An 18,968-nucleotide genomic window follows, 5' to 3' on the forward strand; every position below is an offset into this window, starting at 1 on the left:
CGGGGAATCGCAGGGCCGCGCTCCCCCTTGTGCGACATGTGCTGCCGGCCCGGGCTCCATGAGCGTGGCGGGCACTTTGCAGTCTCGGGTGTTCCTGCCCGGTCTTCTGTTCCTAAACTGCAGCAAAGGGAAAAGGAACTGAAAAAGGCAGGCTCGTCGTTGTAATATCACCAGAAGAGAAAATTAACGGCATGCCATCAGGACCACAGCAGTTGGAGAAACAACTCTTTATCCCGGCTTGCAGCCACGAGGTCTTGATTGGGGGAGGGGTGGTGAAGAATAGTCCCTGGGCTGCTTTTTTTTCCCTTTTACTGGAGCTGTACAGTGTAGTCAATGATTGCTGCTGATCATAATCAAGTATTTTAGAAGCTTATTAAGACATGTATCTGATAGCTAAGGGTTTTTCAACTTTATTCTCTTACGCATTTTTCAACTATACCTATTGGTTTTTTAAATCCTGCTAATATTGCCCGACTCTTACTCTCAGTTTTGCAAATGGGTGAAATTAATTGCTAATTAGGACGTTGGAAAATAGCAAATATAGATTTGGACGATGGTGGTAATTTTGAGCAAATCATGTTTATCTTTTTTTCCTTATTTTCCCCTACTCCAGTCATACACGTGGAGCTAACTGCACCACTAGCTTTTCAGAGGATACTTGCTGAAAAGGAAGTTTAATGGAATGGGTAAGTGTATTCTGATTTTCTTGAACTTTTCTTAAAAACAAATTTCTCTTGCTATTATAGTAAAGTTGAATAAATATTATAGGATTGGGTTCTTAGTAAAAGTAGGTGTTTCTTCCTTTAGACAATTTACTTTTTCTGAAAAACTAGCTCATTAAGTACGGATTTGTTAATTTTAAGTTAGTAAAATTACAGTGTAAATATCCCTGTACATCTTTGGAAGCTGGCTTATGCAGTTTACGAAATACAATTTTAGATCCTTTTGGGTGATAAAGTAGATATAACCTGGGATGATAGATTTAAACAGGATGTTTAAATTCTGCTACAATTGACTGGTAACACTTGAAATGTAGTCTGAACAGTAATTTTGTTAATCATTTCATCAAGTATTCGCTAAGTGGAAGCCAGAAGAAGAGGAAAATGTTTTGCCACGTGGATGTGAAGACTTCCTCTAAAAGGTACACATGGACTAAATTGCCCTTAAATGTTCCAAAATTAGTTCTCATTTATTTGCAGTCTCATTTTGTTTTGTTTTGTTTTGTTTTGTTTTTTCTCTATGTATCAATCCATTTGGGAGAGGCCAGCCATTGGAAGAGCCACCACTTCCAGTGCTAGTTGGATGGTTGGTTATGATTGCCTTCTGTAAAGAATTCTTAAGGCATAAATACGTGTCTAAATGGACCTCATATCTTTGAGATAATTAAACTAATTTTCTCTTACCCATTAGGGATTATGCTGAATTTGTATGGTTTATAGTTGTTAGAGTTGGAGGCGTTAATTCTAATTATCTATTTCAAATTTAGCAGGAATAAAGAGAACATCACCTTGTAAAACTGAAGATTGTGACCAGTCAGAATAATGTCAAAGTGCTTACAGTGCAGGTAGTGATATGTGCATCTACTGCAGTGAAGGCACTTGTAGCATTATGGTGACAGTTGCCTCGGGAAGCCAAGTTGGGCTTTAAAGTGCAGGGCCTGCTGCTGTTGAGTGCTTTTTGTTCTAAGGTGCATCTAGTGCAGATAGTGAAGTAGATTAGCATCTACTGCCCTAAGTGCTCCTTCTGGCATAAGAAGTTATGTATTCATCCAATAATTCAAGTCAAGCAAGTATATAGGTGTTTTAATAGTTTTTGTTTGCAGTCCTCTGTTAGTTTTGCATAGTTGCACTACAAGAAGAATGTAGTTGTGCAAATCTATGCAAAACTGATGGTGGCCTGCTATTTCCTTCAAATGAATGATTTTTACTAATTTTGTGTACTTTTATTGTGTCGATGTAGAATCTGCCTGGTGTATCTGATGTGACAGCTTCTGTAGCACTAAAGTGCTTATAGTGCAGGTAGTGTTTAGTTATCTACTGCATTATGAGCACTTAAAGTACTGCTAGCTGTAGAACTCCAGCTTCGGCCTGTCGCCCAATCAAACTGTCCTGTTACTGAACACTGTTCTATGGTTAGTTTTGCAGGTTTGCATCCAGCTGTGTGATATTCTGCTGTGCAAATCCATGCAAAACTGACTGTGGTAGTGAAAAGTCTGTAGAAAAGTAAGGGAAACTCAAACCCCTTTCTACACAGGTTGGGATCGGTTGCAATGCTGTGTTTCTGTATGGTATTGCACTTGTCCCGGCCTGTTGAGTTTGGTGGGGATTGTGACCAGAAGATTTTGAAAATTAAATATTACTGAAGATTCCGACTTCCACTGTTAAATGTTCAAGAGATATGAAATATTAAAGAAAATGTGTAACTTTTTGTTTAAATACATCTTGTTTTCATCCAAAAACATTTCACTTTTTGGTTTGCGTGTCAGATTTGGCAGTATAAATTCTGGTTATATTTTTTGTTGTTAGATTTATTTGGCTGTTAAGTATTGCGATGTGCTTAAACATACTCTATACATGATGATCATCTGTAAAGTTAGAATATACCTTTTTGCTTTCTTTGGAGTTAGTGTTATTCCAGGATATTTTACTTAATCTAAAAGTTAATCTATGTTGCGCATATATTACTCAAGTTTTTTAATTTAGAGGGAATGCTGCTCTGTTTAAAGCAATGTGTAAAGATGGGTTTTTTTAAGCATGGAATTTAGGGTGGGTACAGTTTGTTTCTATTAAGCAAGTACTTCTTTACCAATACATGAGTAACTGATGTGTAACTGTTAAATGCTCGTATACTAGTTTTTCTTTGATTGTCAGTGATTAATAAGCTGTAAATGACCAAGGTCCTCAGACTGCTTTTAGCATCTGCAACTTAAAAAAATGGGAGTTAGAAAAAGAACACACTCATGCTAAATAGAGTAACAGATAAATGTATGTGTACACTCTTCCTAAATGCCAAGAGTGCAGCGGTGGGGCGAGATTCAGATACTCATTTATTTCTAAGTCTGTAGTTAACATTTATGTTCCCTACTCCCTACATAAGCCAGACTTTGGCAACAGTGATAGTTGATTCCAGGCTTACTTGACTTAGTCACTGAAGTGGAAACTAAGAAGCGGCAGTTAGTGTTTTATCCAGCATTTCTACCTTCTCTCTTTTCTTCGTGTGTTTTGTCTCTAACCTATGTGTATATGTGTCAAAAAATGTGGAATACCTGAATAATAAACTTAAAAGAACCAAGTGGTAAAATTGGACACAAGCCGAAGTACAGGCAAACTTGATGTTTAAAAAATAAGGTTTGAGAAATGTCATTGTATTTTGGAGTAAAAGAGGCTATCTTAGTAATAAGAAATAAACTTCCATAACACTAGGTTAGACCACCCAATAAATCTAGAAATCAGCTTTTAAAAATAATGTGTGAAGTCTAACAAAAGTTTTTACCTGTAACGTGTTCTTAAAAAAATTTAAGGAACTTAATCTTGGATTCCTGAATAGAAAGGTAAGAATTCCATCATTCTGGAGTTGATGAAAAGATTTGCAGGATGTGACATGAACAGTGATTTATAAAATGGAAATCAAATTGTACATTAGCAGAGTTCTTAAGCTTTTTGAATTGAAGGAGACCTAATAATTGCGTCTTTTTGGTTATTTTGGTGACAAACACAGCTTTAAAACTATGCTTAAAAAGTTGCGGCTGGACACGGTGGCTCACACCTATAATCCTAGCACCTTGGGAGGCTGAGGCAGGCGGATTACCTGAGGTCAGGAGTTGGAGACCAACCTGGCCGTCATGGTCAAACGCTGTCTCTACTAAAAAATATAAAAAATTAGCCAGGTGCAGTGGCGTGCGCCTGTAATCCCAGCTATACTCTGGAGGCTGAGACAGGAAAATCACTTGAATCGGGGAGGCGGAGGTTTCATGAGCTGAGATCCTGCCACTGCACTCCAGCCTGGGCGGAAGAGTGAGACTTCGTCTCCAGAAAAAAAAAAAAAAAAAAAAAAAAATCATCATACAACATGTTCTGGTAGTTTGCAAAATGGTGTGCTGTGGTTATAAGTGAGGAAAGTATTTTGTTTTACATTTGTCAGACTATGTCATTTTACTTTAAAGCTTTTGGGGAAATATACTAGCAATTTTTTAAAAAATGGAACAGTGTGATGGGAAGCCTGCTTCATGATTCCTTAAATAGTCTAAAATGTAGTCAAATATGTTACAATAACAAAGACTTAAATGGTTTTTCTCCCTAGATACTGAAACTGTAGTATTCATTGTGTTCGGAACTTACTTGGTCTTGAACTGAGATTTAAATCTAATCAGCAAGCTAATAAATGTGTATGTTTTGTTGTGGGATTGGTAGTGATCAGTGGTTTTATAGAGTTTAATAGGAATTGCTTTTGATTTGTTTCTGGCTTTAGAATGTGAGTCTAATTTTACATTCTTGGTTCTATTAAGATTTTCTTAGGAATGCCAACAAAAAGCCATGTAAGTATTGTATAAAAAGATTCACGTTATTAATTTAGCCATTTTGAAATTCGGATGAGTGAACAAGTTAATAATGGCCTCATCTCTGACCTGAGAAAAAACAGTTTTGACTCTTGTTCTTAAAATGCTTTAACCTTGAAGTTGCTTGATACTTAAGAGGTCATGTTGCTTCAGGTTTAATAGATAGCCTTAACTATTTGGAGGGGGAAAAAAATGGGTCAACTTTTTTTTTTTTTTTTTTTTGGCGTTTGCATGTACAACTTTCTATTTTTAGCCTATATTTGGAAAGAAAGCACTTAACATTTTAGGAATTCTTTTTAAAGCTGCTTGCAAAGTATTGGTGATTTTACTGAAAACTTTCGAGATCTTCATTTTACAGGCAAACCTAACTACAAGCCAGACTTGGGTTTTCTCCTGTAGTTTGAAGACACACTGACTCCTGACAAAATGCAACCTGCAACTTCTGGAGAACAACTCAGTGTCACATTAAAGTTTATTATGTATTTGATGATACACTGTTGAATTGACACTTCTGCATAGTTTGTCTAGCTGTAGAGAATTAAGAGTCTCAACTGAGCAGTAAAGGTAAGGAGAGCTTAATATACACAGAGCCAGGCTTTGATGTTTGATGAAATAAGATCATCATGCCCACTTGAGATTTCAGATTATTCTTTAGCTTAGTGGTTGTATGAGTTACATTCTTACTAAAGTCAAAATTAATGTAGTTTTCTGCCTTGATAAATTAAATTCCATATGTGGTATTTTAAAGGGTCATTAGGCAAATGCACATATTCTATAAATAAGACCCATAGAAAAGTTGAAGAATGCTTAATTTATCCAATAATGTAAACACAGACACAACATTGAGATGTGCCTAATTCTGTATTTACAGTTTGGTCTGGCTGTTGTAGTGCATTTAATGTTAATAAATAAAATACTGCATTTTAAAGCTGTTAAGAAATTGTCTGGAACGAGCATATTGAAATAAAAACTTCAAGGTTATTATCGCAGTTTTGATGGCGTTTTTGTTTTGTCGCTATAGATGGTCTAAAAGTTGTTACTTAATAATTAATTGGGGAAATGGAGACAAGGACCAGTTGTTTGTCTGGATTCTCTTATTTAACCTTCATTACTGTGAAATATGTACATATGAGATCAGAAGTTCATTTTCAAGCAGAATGGAAAGGTGGTAAATGGACTCTGGATTAAAATATGTCAATTTTAAAAGGTTATCCTCTGCCTAGTATTTTTGTGGAATCTGACAAGTTCTCAGATCACACTTGAGTTTCCTTAAATCTTGATAAGTCTGAGGCATCTTCATTTTGTTTATATTATACACATGTTATTAAGGTGGGAGTTCTTTTGTTTTTTGTGTGTTTTTTGGCCAGTTGATAATATGGAAGTTTAAGAGAGGAGGCCAAAGTATATAAAAAGTCTTAAACTCCTGCTTCTAATAAATGTCAAATACTTATTGGCTCCTGGGTTGAATATTTGTTAATGGGTCTGTACTAACTCTAAAACATTAAATGAGAACGGTATGTTTTCAGCAGCTCTAAAAATTCAAAGAATCATTGTAAATACTTTTTAAATAAGGTACAAGGTTGTGCCTGCCTATGGACAGTAACACAAGAATTCTAGGCTCATGCAGACTTGTAGCGTAGTTGATCCTCAGTATCGATGGAGGGATTGGTAGGATTCTCAGTGCATACCAAATTCTTCAGATGCTCAAGTCCCTTATATAAAATGGTGCAGTATTTTCATGTAAATCTATACACGTCCTTAGGTGTGCTTTAAGCTGTCTATATATTGCTTGTATAATAACCTGATAAAATACCCTAGATAATATTCATGTAGATTCAGTATAGTATTTGTGTGTGGCAAATTCAGGTTTGGATTTTGGGGACGTTGTGAAATTTTTTTTCCTATTTTCAATCTGTTTGTGGTTGGATGCAGGAACCACAGATACATAGGGCTGACTTAAGTAAAGGCCAGCATAAATGCATTAGTCACTGATGGGACAAGTATTTAACAGGCTATAAAGGTAAATAACAAAGACTTGAGTTTGGTAGTAAGTTCCCCGAAATGAAATGTTAGTATATTCCTAAGTGTTTAGTAATTAGATCTCAGGTTGAATATACATCCTTAATAACTGCATGTTTACTTTTCTCTTAAGACCTAGATTTGTGAGTACGTTCAGTAGAGGTGAGCGTGTACTAATTGTCATACATTTGTTTATAAAAGCACATGTACTGTGAAGTTTTTAGTACATTTAATGTTGACTTCAACTTATGTAGACTGAAAAACATTGAAAAAAAACTTTGACAACATCAGTTCTGCACTTGTTGAGATGTACTGATCCAGATTGAATACCACACTATTCAGCAGGTTGGGGTAACGATGAGACTAGTGAATGTTCCAAGAGTAGATGAAAGTTGGGCTCCTGTAAGGTGGTGATAGGAATTCTAAAGTGATTATGCATTTACCAAGAAAAGATTCTTAACCAGTTGTCTTAAAATTATTAAGACATAAAGACCTGGAACCTTAATCTAGCTGCATTAGACTAGAATCTTTGGGGTAGGATGCTGCGCAGACAAGTACTTTGAGAAATACCTGTTGATTTTGCTGTACATAAGAATATTATCTGCTACCCTGAATTATTGGAAATGATGAGCTATAAGAAAGCAGAAGAACAAAACACCTTAGAATTTATATGCAGGTAAGAGACTCTAAACTTTGTTTCATGCAGTCATTACTCAGTTTTACAGCTGGCTGAAAAAATATGTGTTCCAACCCCACATTTATTTCTAAATCCACAGGCTTTTCCTTCCTCTCCAATTTCAGTAACTTCTCTTTTTCTTCTCCAATGATACTTTGTTTTGGTAACAGCACCTAACAGGCCAGGTGTGTAGTTGTCTTTGTGCTATACCTGGATTTCCTTGGTTGGCTCTTGTCAACAGTGGCCACCATCATTCTGAACAAGTAAGGTGCACAAGGTACAAGCCATGTCTTTAGACATTGGTTGTCTTCAGCATTTAGATTCTCGTCTAAGGCTTTCATCTAAAAGTCCCTTGATTCTGTGTTGAAAAGTTACAGTCCACAGTTTTCTAGTCTTACCCTCAAAATAATTGTCAAAATGGTACTTTCTCATACTCTTAAGACTGCATCTAAATTTCAGAGTTAGAAAAGATGTTTATGCCAGTTACTTCGTGTTTGTATGTGACATGAGAAGATGGATGACGGTAAAGGGAAGTTGAGAAAGGCACCTCAGATTAATTTTAGGAAACAAATGTAAACTAAAACTTGAATTCTATTCGTTTTGAGTCATGTAGTACTTGGCTAATTGGTCGAGAAGCTTAAATAACTATTAAGAAGTCTTAACAGTGTAATGTAATGTTTAGGATGGAGAATTCTGGGTTCAAGTACCAGTTTCCTCCATTAACAGCTTAGGCAAGTTAAGTGTGTGTCTTTCCCCCAAAATTGTAAGCTTGGGTAGGCTTTCCCATCTTGGTCAAAAAGGTAGCTGTCATAGCTATCACATTCACATCCAGCTGGAAAATAAACCTTTCTTCAACCTTCAAAGTGAATTTTGTGCTCCACTCTGCCCACCTGAACTTGGTCTGAGGGACAAAGTCACATTCAGGCTTGAGCCTTGTGTACCATGTCTGTTGACAGTACCACTGAAAGTCTTCCCTCCCTGAAGCACGCAGGATACCTAGGCAGGTTGGTGGCATGGATCACTGAAAGATGAGAGTACAATATTAACATTTGGGGGCACAGATTTTAGTGAGGGTAGAGGGGAAGCAAGAGTATTTTCATAAAGTTGATAGCTTGAGCACAAGTCTGAGCGGCAAACATCATCCAACCGCACTTGGCAGGGCCGATGCAGCTGCTGCTTCTAGATCTCGGCTAAAACATTACTTCCTCAAAGCCTTTTCTGACTGCTCTCCCCTATTCAGTTGATCTGCCATGTTTTATTCAAATTACTTAACTACAATTTATACTTTTGTGTATTTGGATATTTTGTTATTTTGAATTCGTTAACGTTACTGCTTTCAACAAATACAATTTTTTTTTTGTTTGAGACGGAGTCTTGCTGTGTCACCCAGGCTGGAGTTCAGTGACGCAGTCTCAGCTCACTGCAACCTCTGCCTCCTGGGTTCAAGCGATTCTGCCTCATCCTCCCCAGTAGCTGGGATTACAGGCATGCGCCACCACGCGAGGCTAATTTTGGTATTTTTAGTAGAGATAGTGTTTCACCATGTTGGCCAGGCTGGTCTCAAACTCCTGACCTTGTGATCTGCCCATCTCGGGCTCCCAAAGGCCACAAACTTTTAATGGCTTAAAAACTTAAAGTTCTGTAGGTCAGGAGTGTTGACACAGGTCCCACTAGGTTACAATTAAGGTGTTAGCAGGGCTGTATTAGTCCCTGGAGTCTTTAGGGGAGGCAAGGTTTTTTTGGTCTTTTCCGGCTTCTGAAGACTATGCCTCTTTGGTTCACGGTCTCTTACTCCATCTTCAAATCTAGCAGCAGCAGGTGGCGTCTGCATCACACAGACCTCTCTTATCTCCCTCTTCCACTTTTAAGGACCCTTGTGATTAATATTGAGCCCACCCAAATATTTAGAAGTAATTTATTTTAAGGTAAGCTGATTGGCAGTCTTAATTCCCCTTTGCTTGTAACGTTTCACATTTGCAGGTTCTAGGATTAGGACTTGGATATTGTTGGAGGTCATTCTGCCTGTCTTAAGGAATTGTGTTGGTTTTGGACATGGTTATAGTTCCAGGCATACATAACTACTTAGAGTTGTTTTCAGACAGCATAAGTGAAATGAATGAGTTGAGGAAAATACTTAATCCAATGAGAAAAAATAGAACATACTCGAACTGTCTCAATGTTTTCCTACGGTATTTAAGTGCCAGTTTATAGAGGTTTTAAAGAAATCATTTTCTCAGACGAGAAGAGCTTATAATATCCTTCTTGCAAACATTCTAGAAAATGTAGGTCCTTATCAGTCAACCTTCAGAATGACAAAATAAATGAAATTTTGTTAACCAATATAAGTAAACATTAAAGAATTGCTTTTAGAAATGACACAATGTAAAGAGACCATCAGGGTCTAAAACTTCAAAATTAGCCAGAACTGGAAAATGAGCTTTTAAATACAGGTAAAAATAAGCAATTTATCCTCTACTTTGTTAGAGTACAGAAATGGTATTTCAAAGTGACCACTAGCAGAATAAAAGACTATACTTTGAAATCACCAGGAAAAAGGCTAGGAAAACAGCCCACAAAGCAAAAGACAAAAAGGAGGAGACAGAAATAACATTTTTAATTAAAATTAAGCACAGAAAAATTTTAAGTAGTTTGTATTTCAAGTCAGTTTTACTTAAATTTTATAACATGCAAGCCCTGGTTATTTTTAGTCATTGGAAATGTAGACAACTGGTGGTTTGCCCATGGTCAATGGGAAGTCCTGGCCCTTGATACTCTGGCCCAGCAGTAAGAGCTTCTATTATACCTCTGCTCCTTGAACAAGGAACAAATCTTACTTGTATTCCCCAAAATGACTGCAAAGTAGGCATTCAATAGATTGCTGTTGAATGAATTGGAGATTTATCCTAAACATCATGTTAAAATTCACCTGTTCTTTGATGTGCTGCAGTAGATATTTCCATGCCATTCTTAAATTTCTCAGTCTCCTGATGCCAAATTTTGTTTAGAGGTAGAGTCTGAAGATTATGCTTACTTTGGTGGAGAGTATAAAGACAATAGTGTGTGTAGAGCAGGGAATGAGGCAGTGGATATAAAGAAAAGAAAGGGTTATTTGCAAATTCATATGTAACAGTGGCAATGAATGGCTGGCTGGGGTGGGATAGTGGTTCTGGTCAGCTCTGGGAACTTTATTAGTGGGTCATAGTGTGATAAAAGAGTTCAGAACAGATCTCAAATTAGGTTTGGTTTTGTTTGTTTGTTTTCTTTGTAAGTTAGGAAATTAGAAATCAGTCGTACCTCAGGACTGCAATCTTCACTTTTTGGCTTTTATGTTCTTCACCAGATCACTCTTTGGGAAGTAAGCTTCAGAGTGAACTGATGAATGTCTATGAAAATAGACAGGCATGACCCTGTAACAAAGCATGTGTGTGCTCAAGAAGATTGCAGGTGATTTTCAGATGAGTCTCATGTCTGCAAAATGAGAATTCATAAAATGAAGTGGTAACCAATACTCAGAAAGTGAGTTCAGAGGGGGAAATAACTGCTGCAGTACTGTATGTGCTTGATACACATTATGACATGTAGGTAATTAGAAGAGTCTCGTTACTCCATCTAGTTTAACATACACAAATACAATAATTAGGTTGTTTTAAAAGAATTTTTGTCACAGTATGTTGATCCTTAGTATGAGGGATCTAATATTTAATATTTTTTCCACCCAAAAATGGAATGTACAGTTTAGTACCAAGTGAAACCATTCAGTCCTGGTTGATATTACTATCAGAATAAATTCTTGGTTTTCTTGTTTATATAGGAGTTGAGACATCTCACTGCTATAAAGTACTGTGCCTTCTTAAAATGATGATGGAATATTAGAATATCAAAGACCCTAAGCACATTTTATTCACTTTAAAGACATGCAATCCTGCTGATATTTAAAGTCTAATATTTTAATCATAGGTCTGTCTCCAAAGGGATGCCATCTAAAAGTAATTTTCATATTTTGTATAGGGTTATTACTTTGTATTGATTTGGTTTATAAAAAAATTAAGGACAGCAATCCATTTAACAGTCATGTAATTCAGTTTTAAATTATAGGTTTCTTACACATATCCAATTCTGGATAATGATAGGATCTAGGCTATGGAAGTAGCGATGAGCTTTAAAATGAAAAAGACTACCAGTAAAGTGTTAAAGTTTGATAATTCAATGAGGTTATGTTGCAGCAATTAAGTGGGCATGTTATATAATGCTTATTGTTGAGAATGAGTTAGCCATGACCTTTGCCCACTTTTAAAAAAATACAATGCTAAGCACAGAGCACATGCTACAAAGATGCTGAAGAAATTATGAGATTAATGATTGGTTTTTACACATTAACCATGTTGTAACAGCCTAAGTGCTACTGACGCTGTTCTGTCTTAGACTCATCAAATAATTGGACCAAGTTTGAGGAAATCAATTTCTACTAAATAGTTAACCATAAGGTATATTTGTATTAGCAAACAAAATGCTTTCAAAATGTTCCACTTTTGAAACTGTTTGAGTCTTTTATGTTGACTCAATGACCTTGTTTACAAAGGTAAACTGAAGTGGAGTTAAGCAATTATCTAGCAAATTTGATCACTATACATGATCATAGGGAATAAAATGAATAATATTTTAGAAGAGGTGTTTAATGACATCACAGCTTCACTCTTCATAGATCTTTAGTAGATTTGGGGGTTTTTTTTGTTTTTTTGTTTTGTTTTGTTTTGTTTTGAGGAATTGTTGGAATTGCAATAATGCATGTTTGCTTGCTTCCATTTTCTCCCCTCCCCACCATATTTGTATCTCTCATCAATGATATGTACACGGTTAAGAATTTAGTAATTATTAACCCTATCTATTCTTACAACACTTTAAGAATTTGTAGACCTATCTAGGTAGTCAGAATACATTTTGAGTTTCAATTGGATGTTTTACATTCATATGGGGGAAAACTCAGGGGCAAAAGTAATTATTTTAAATAATAGCACAATTTGAAACAGTTGCGAAAGGCCAAGTTATTTTCTGGCAGATTTATTAAGTTACTGCCCCCTAAACTGCCTATTTATTGGTCTCTTTTCATAACAGTGTCTCTTATTTCCTAGTCACCTCAAATTCAAAGGAATTTGTAAGGTACTTATCTTGACAAGGTACTTATCTTGAAGCCATGTTAGTTTGAGCATTAAATAAAGGTCTTTCAAATATTTTTTAATCTGATGAACCCATGCCCAAAGACCAGAGTAAGGATGTATATGTAGCAATGTATTTTTAAATATTACCTGAAGATTTTCCCCAGATATCTCCCTTAACCTCATGTCCTTTCTTCCATTTTTTTCAGCTCTTAGTCTCATAAAAGGAAGAAAAACAAGGAATTTACTTGACTTCTGGATTTCAACTATATCCCTCACTGGAAAATGAAAAACATGTGCATAAACAATACAGCACATTTAAATGATTGCATAATAAAGATCTCTATATGCCTGAAAGTCATGCTTGAGAAAGTCTCCAGTTTGAACAAGAGACAACATAGCAGTGACATTCATGGCCTGATGTCCAAAGACCAGCACACAAAAAAAAAAAAAGCCATTACCCCTGCCCTGAATATGTGGGCTGAAATTCATTGTAACTATGTGTACAAGAGATTAGAGACAGAAGGCACTGGGAGTGCTTGGTCCAGAATCACTTAGTAGTGTGTGGATTAGAAGAGGAGGTGGTAGTTAGATGGGATTAAGAAACAGTGTTTGTTGCCAACAAGAACCCTAAATTCTGAGCCCACAATACAGCAAGAGGAGACCGTGGTTTGATCCCTATTGACAGTAATAATGGATACTGCTAAGAAAAACCCAGCCAATTATGCTGCTGCCTCCTCTGAATCACTGCTGTCCCTACTGGTTTAGTTTCTTAGTAGAAACAAAGTAGTAATAGACAAATCTGCCCTGCTGCAGAACTGCATTAGGCAACATGGAGGCAATTTTATTGGGCAGAAACCCTAACTCCAGTCTGAGGTAATTGCTTTGATAATTATTGCCATTTTACAGATAAGGAAACAGAGAGAGAGAGCGGACCAAGTTCACAAAGCTGATAAAACAGGGGAACCAGGATTTAAATCTAGGTAGTTTGGCTCTAGCACCAGTTCTCTTAACTGCTATATTGCCTTTCAGTCCAGCTTACACATTTCGATAACTATGCTAACAAAATCCAAGGAAATAGCAACAAAATATTAACGTTAGTTATCACTGAACAGAAAAATTTGGAGTTTTAATATTTTGAGTTTATACCTTTCCCAAAGTTATAGAATAATCACATTCCTGCTACAATCAGAAAAAATAGTTTAAAATGAGTATAATTTTTATGAAAACTAGGGAGAGAATTACATAAAATACTCACACCAGAAAGACTGGGAGAAATACATGCAAAAAGGTTTGTTGCAGTGTTAATCTGTAGTGAAATTTTCAGTCATTTTTTCTTCTGTACTTTATTTTTTGGTATTTGATTTTAAACCTGTAGTTTAAAAAAAATAATGCTAAAAAACATACAGTCATCTTTATATAATCACTGATTTCTGGAGAAATTATATTACCAAAATGATTCAGAAAACATGGAAACTGTTAAGCGAGTTACCAAAAAATATTTTAAGATGTAATTAAATAATTCTATGGAAGACATTAGGCCTAGAGAATCTGGGGTATTTATTTTAAATTTCTGAAGTATGAGCCAATTCAAATGATATTATAAACTCTTAAAAAAGGAAAAAGTAAAAACTTCCTAATGCATTTCCTTAAATTAGCATCAAAATCTGAGAAATAAGCAAAAACATAATGGTAATCTCATGACAGATGCAAAAGAACTACATACAAATAATGCAAATAACAAAGATAATAGTATACTTAAATAGCTGCTGTCCCCACCATGATTTAGCTCTGCTTTGGTAGTGTTAAGAAACTCAATTAAATAGAATGCAGAAATAATTGGCATAACTATTGCTAACATCCAAAAATACTGTCTTTGAAAACCCAAAGAATTATTAGAAAAATTAATACTAATAGAGACTGCAGTGAGGTAATTTAACACAAAAATAAAATGTAAAAACCATTGTTTTCCTTGATACTAACAAATACAATTTGCTCAATACAAAGACTGCAAGATATTATTAAGTATAAAGCACCTAGAAGAAAATCTTGACATATGCAGAGTGAAAGGTAAAAAATTTATACTTCACTTTTTCATAAACTTTTAATAAAATTCAAAAAAGGTGCATAAATAGAGTTTATGCACTCTAGGCAGGTTTTTTCTTGTGTGTGAGAAAACAGTAGTATGTCACCCTTCCCATACTATGTTACTCTGCTAACACTGCTATAATAAGTCTGGAATTTACATTTGGTCTTGGAGAAAAATAATTCTAGTATCCTCCTGGAAGAACAAACAGGTGAGAAGATGAGTAGATGTTAAATAATATAAAGACTAGACTAGCTATTGAATGTTTTCTGAAGTTACACTAATAAAATGGAATGCCCTGGCATTAATCAAGATAAATCAATGGGACAAAATGAATAGACCTCAAACAGCCATCATTGTATATTGAGCCCCCAAATAATTAAAAATAGCAGAACCAAATTAAAATACACCAAAATGTGAAGTAAACATGAGAAGTAGCATTATTAGTCTTAATACATAAAACAATCACAATAAGTAATAAAAATGACAAAGTTCTCTTAAGTGAACAGGCAAAACAGGTGTGGATAATACAAGGAAAATGAAACAGATGGCAAATATAGAGTGTGTTGGTTGAAAATGGCAGAATTAGTGTCAGACAAAATGTTGAAGCATATTTATATGACCAGATACCTAGCGATTATTACTTGGTGGTAGAGGGAACAAATTTTAAAAATTCTTCAATGTATACTACTGCATTTTCTATACGTTTTTGTGGCAGAGACTGCTGTCGATATCCATTTCTCCCACTCTTCGTTTAGGAACAGGATCAACAGAGGTTTACCTGGGCACAGGGCTATCCAGCTAGACTACAGGTTCCTTTGCAGTAGAGTGGCTATGTGACTTATTGCTAAAGAGAATTTTTAAAAAGTGATTAGAAATGTGTGCAGCAGCTCATACCTGTAATTCCAGCACTTTGGGAGACCGATGTGGGAGGATTGACTTGAGCTCACGAGTTTGAGACCAGAATGGGCAAAATGGCAAGACCCCATCTCTACAAAAAATAGCTGAGTGTGGTGACATGTGCCTGTGGTCCCCACTGCTTGGGAGGCTGAGGTGGGAGGATTGCTTGAGCCTGGGGAAGTTGAACCTGGAGTGAGCCCTGTTCATGCCACTGCACTCCAGCATGGGTGACAGAGCAAGACCCTCTCTCTCAAAAAAAGTGTGCAACTTCCAGGTCACTTTATTTGAAGTAATGTGCTTGTCTTCCTCAATTTCTTTTTCACTATTTTTTGAGGTGAAATATGGACCTGGTGCTAGGAACTTGGCTTTATGCAGAGGAGCAGAGTGGAACTTGGGAGGTTGGGAGAACAACAGGGTGAAAGGAACCTTGATTCCTAGATGACCTTCTGGAACAGATCCTCCTACCTTAAATAAGTTTGCCTTGATAATCAAATCTGAGTCAAATACCTATATGCAAGTAGTTTAGAACTTATCACAGAAGCAGGAATAAAGGAGAGGGAATGTGAAATAGAAAGAGTTATCAAGTTATAGTCACTGCTATAGTTGTCTGGTGTTCCATCCAATGAAACCTGACAATCCTTAAACCTAGGACTGAAAAGGGGATATCATTTTTTCCTTTGGTTCTCATCCCCCTACTGGTGAAAATGGTTCCCCAGTGCTAACTACCCCACACTTTGGATTGCACACATACATTTGTATCTATTGAGTTTCCTTGAGCAGAGAGAGAGAGATACAGCACAAATCCAAGGTGAGACATTATCTGGGTGCACTGTAAAGCGTGGTCAGTTTGACTAGAACACGTTGCCTAAGAAGGGGCTGGAATAAGAGGTGTGATCATGGAGATTTAAAATGGTGCACAATAGTGTTTAACAGCGCGCTTTCTGCTTCCACCACTCAGATCTGCTCATATCCTGCATTCATTCGCAGAGTTCCCTTCAAGTTGTGGCTGGCCGCAATCTTGGCAAGCACTTAGTATTAAGAAGGTTACTGGAAAATATTATGTTCCTATTACTGCAGCTATTCCTACCTCTGTCATTGATATTCAACATTTCCTTCCTCTGCCATGTTTTTAAAATCTCTAGATCTCCCTATCGCTCAGCTAGCATCTCAGCTGATCTTGGTTGCTTGCTTGATGGAATCATCCAGGCCCTCAACCCTGAGAGACCCCTTACTTGCCATATCCTACTTGGCCTACAGTTGCTATGATTGCCCATTTGTCCTGGTCAGTGGGCATAAAGGCACAAAGTAACAGCCTTGTGAAGCCCCTGCACTCAATATATTCTCTTCACTCACCTCGTTGTACACCAGCTCGTGGTGATCAGAATTACATTCAGCATTACAATAACTTTCTTTTTTGGCCAATTTGTTCCCAGCATTAAGGGGCCAGAGTTACCAGGTGGTAATTGCAGCATCAAGTTCAGTGTAACCCTTGTGTCCTGATAGAAGCATTTCTCATCCCACCCTGCTTCCAGACCAGGATGTCAAATAAGGCTGACATAAAGTTTCAGAGTCAAAAAGCAAAAATTCTGCAAATAGATCACAAGGAATAATGGTTCGAGAGGTCAGTCCTACTTTCACCCTTTGATAAAATCTTGCTTTCACCTCACGTTCTGAGGGTTTCTTGGTGAAATCCTATTTTCACCTCATGTTCTGAGCAACGTGTATTCTAGTTTCAGAGTTACAGCACCATATATTGGCCATTGATTTAGCACACATGCTTCATGTTGGAGTATCCCAACCCATCAAGGGTTGTCCCCTTGAGCTGGAACTTATCTGGGCCTTAAACAGGTTATTATGTTTATTATTATTATTACCATCATTATTAGATTTCTCAGTGAGGTGTAGTATTTAAGACCATTGGACAATGTATCAGTGGCCCCAACTTCTTTGCTGTAAAGTTAAGTCTCTTGGTTTGGGTTTGAGCGATATATGAGGTATGATGCTGAATCTGATGTTCTGTACGACTTGAGATGGTAAAACTGTGGGCAGAGACAGCAGACTCGTATCTAAGGAAGGTGTCTGCTTAAGGACTTATTGTTGCTCCCTTAAGAGTTAAAGTCTGAGTCAAGGCAGTCAGCTTGTCTCCTAAGTGGTCGGCTAGTCTTGGTATATTAAAGGTGACCAGTACACCTCCTGGAGGCAGCCTGCCTACATCTAGACTATTATGTGAGAGAAATGCGCACTTATTGTTTGAATTGCTGTTATTTATGACAGTGTATAGCAAACTAATGCAGACATTATTACCTGAAATCAGGTGCTGCTATAACATAAACTTACAATATGAGGTCATGACTGACTGATTGGAAAGTAGTTAGTAAAGAAACAGATGTGGCAGGTTTGACAATGATTGTCAGATGAGAATTAGTCACTTTGCAAGCAGAAGTGAAAGGGAATATAGTTAAAATGGAGGGTTTCTTATATATAGTATAAATTCTTAATTTTCTAATTTGACAGTATTAGGGGGCTTTCAGGTTTGGCAAAGCCAACTTCTGTAGCTCCAAACCACAGGAGATGACATTGTCCCTCAGGCAAGAGCCTCCTGTATATGTTCTCAGCCAGAAAGTGGGAGCCAGCCCCACAACAGTAGACTGAGGGCATTGCATTCCTACCTAAGTCTTCTTTTTTGAGATGGCCTCTAGGTAGCCACTCTAAATTAAGGGAGAGCTGGGTATACTGAACATAACAACCAGAAAATAGAGTCCAAAAGCTTAAGAACTGTAACAAGATCTGATCTTTGAAGCCTCTTTAACATGGACATAACTGGAAACAAGGAGACTAGGAGCCTACTAAATTTGGCTCCTAATTTATTTGCCAAGGAAATCACAAACGTGACTGACCCAGCGATCTCCAACTGGAAACTGTACCAGCAGAAAGCATGCTGCAAAAGCCATGCGGTCACCAACAGGGTAACTCCCAACCATTCACTTCAGATGTGTGCCAGTTACCATCTTATGCCTATCCACTCTAATAAATTCATCTTTTATGGCCTGCAGTGCAGAAATGGAGATTACCCTTTAAATGTTTTTCTCCTGCCAGTTGGTACAGTGTTAAACTCTGTCAATACAAGGTGCTGGAAAGAGATTACAGAAGGAAAGGGTTTTCTTTCCGGCTTTGGTGTGCTCAACTGACAGGCTCTTGTAGCATGTGTGGCTTCTCCATTGCTTGGTTCCTACGGAGTATGGCAATCAGCTGTACCAAGAGGCAGCAGATTCCTCAGGCAGGTTCATAGTGATGTTCCTATAGCAAGACACCACCTCATGAAGAGCTATTTTTAGCATCCTAGAGGGTGGGTTTCTGGTAAATTTCACTGAGTCAACCCTGCAGTGGCTTCTCTGACATTCAGTGAGCTGTGGTCTCTCCCCTGAGGTCTACATTTCAGTCCCTGGGGGGCTTCTTGGAGTTCTATCTCAGCCCTAAGGATGGTAACTGCTCATTATATGAACAATTCCTATTATTTAGTTATCTCTTATTCTTATTAGACAAATCCTCATGATTACAAATCCCTGTTATAGTTAGTAA

The 18,968-nt window shown here is 37.0% G+C and overlaps 1 long non-coding RNA gene across 1 annotated transcript; it reads left to right on the top strand.

Moving 5' to 3' along the window:
• Window positions 1-604: 604 nt before the first annotated feature.
• On the top strand, window positions 605-5,541 carry LOC105529066. The gene is made up of 3 exons (XR_001004447.1): window positions 605-686; window positions 1,071-1,141; window positions 4,914-5,541. It is a non-coding gene; the product is annotated as an uncharacterized LOC105529066 (long non-coding RNA).
• The last annotated feature ends 13,427 nt before the right edge of the window (window positions 5,542-18,968 follow it).

The sequence above is a fragment of the Mandrillus leucophaeus genome, unplaced genomic scaffold (assembly GCF_000951045.1).
Source record: "Mandrillus leucophaeus isolate KB7577 unplaced genomic scaffold, Mleu.le_1.0 Scaffold746, whole genome shotgun sequence".
In the NCBI taxonomy this organism is placed as follows: Eukaryota; Metazoa; Chordata; class Mammalia; order Primates; family Cercopithecidae; genus Mandrillus; species Mandrillus leucophaeus.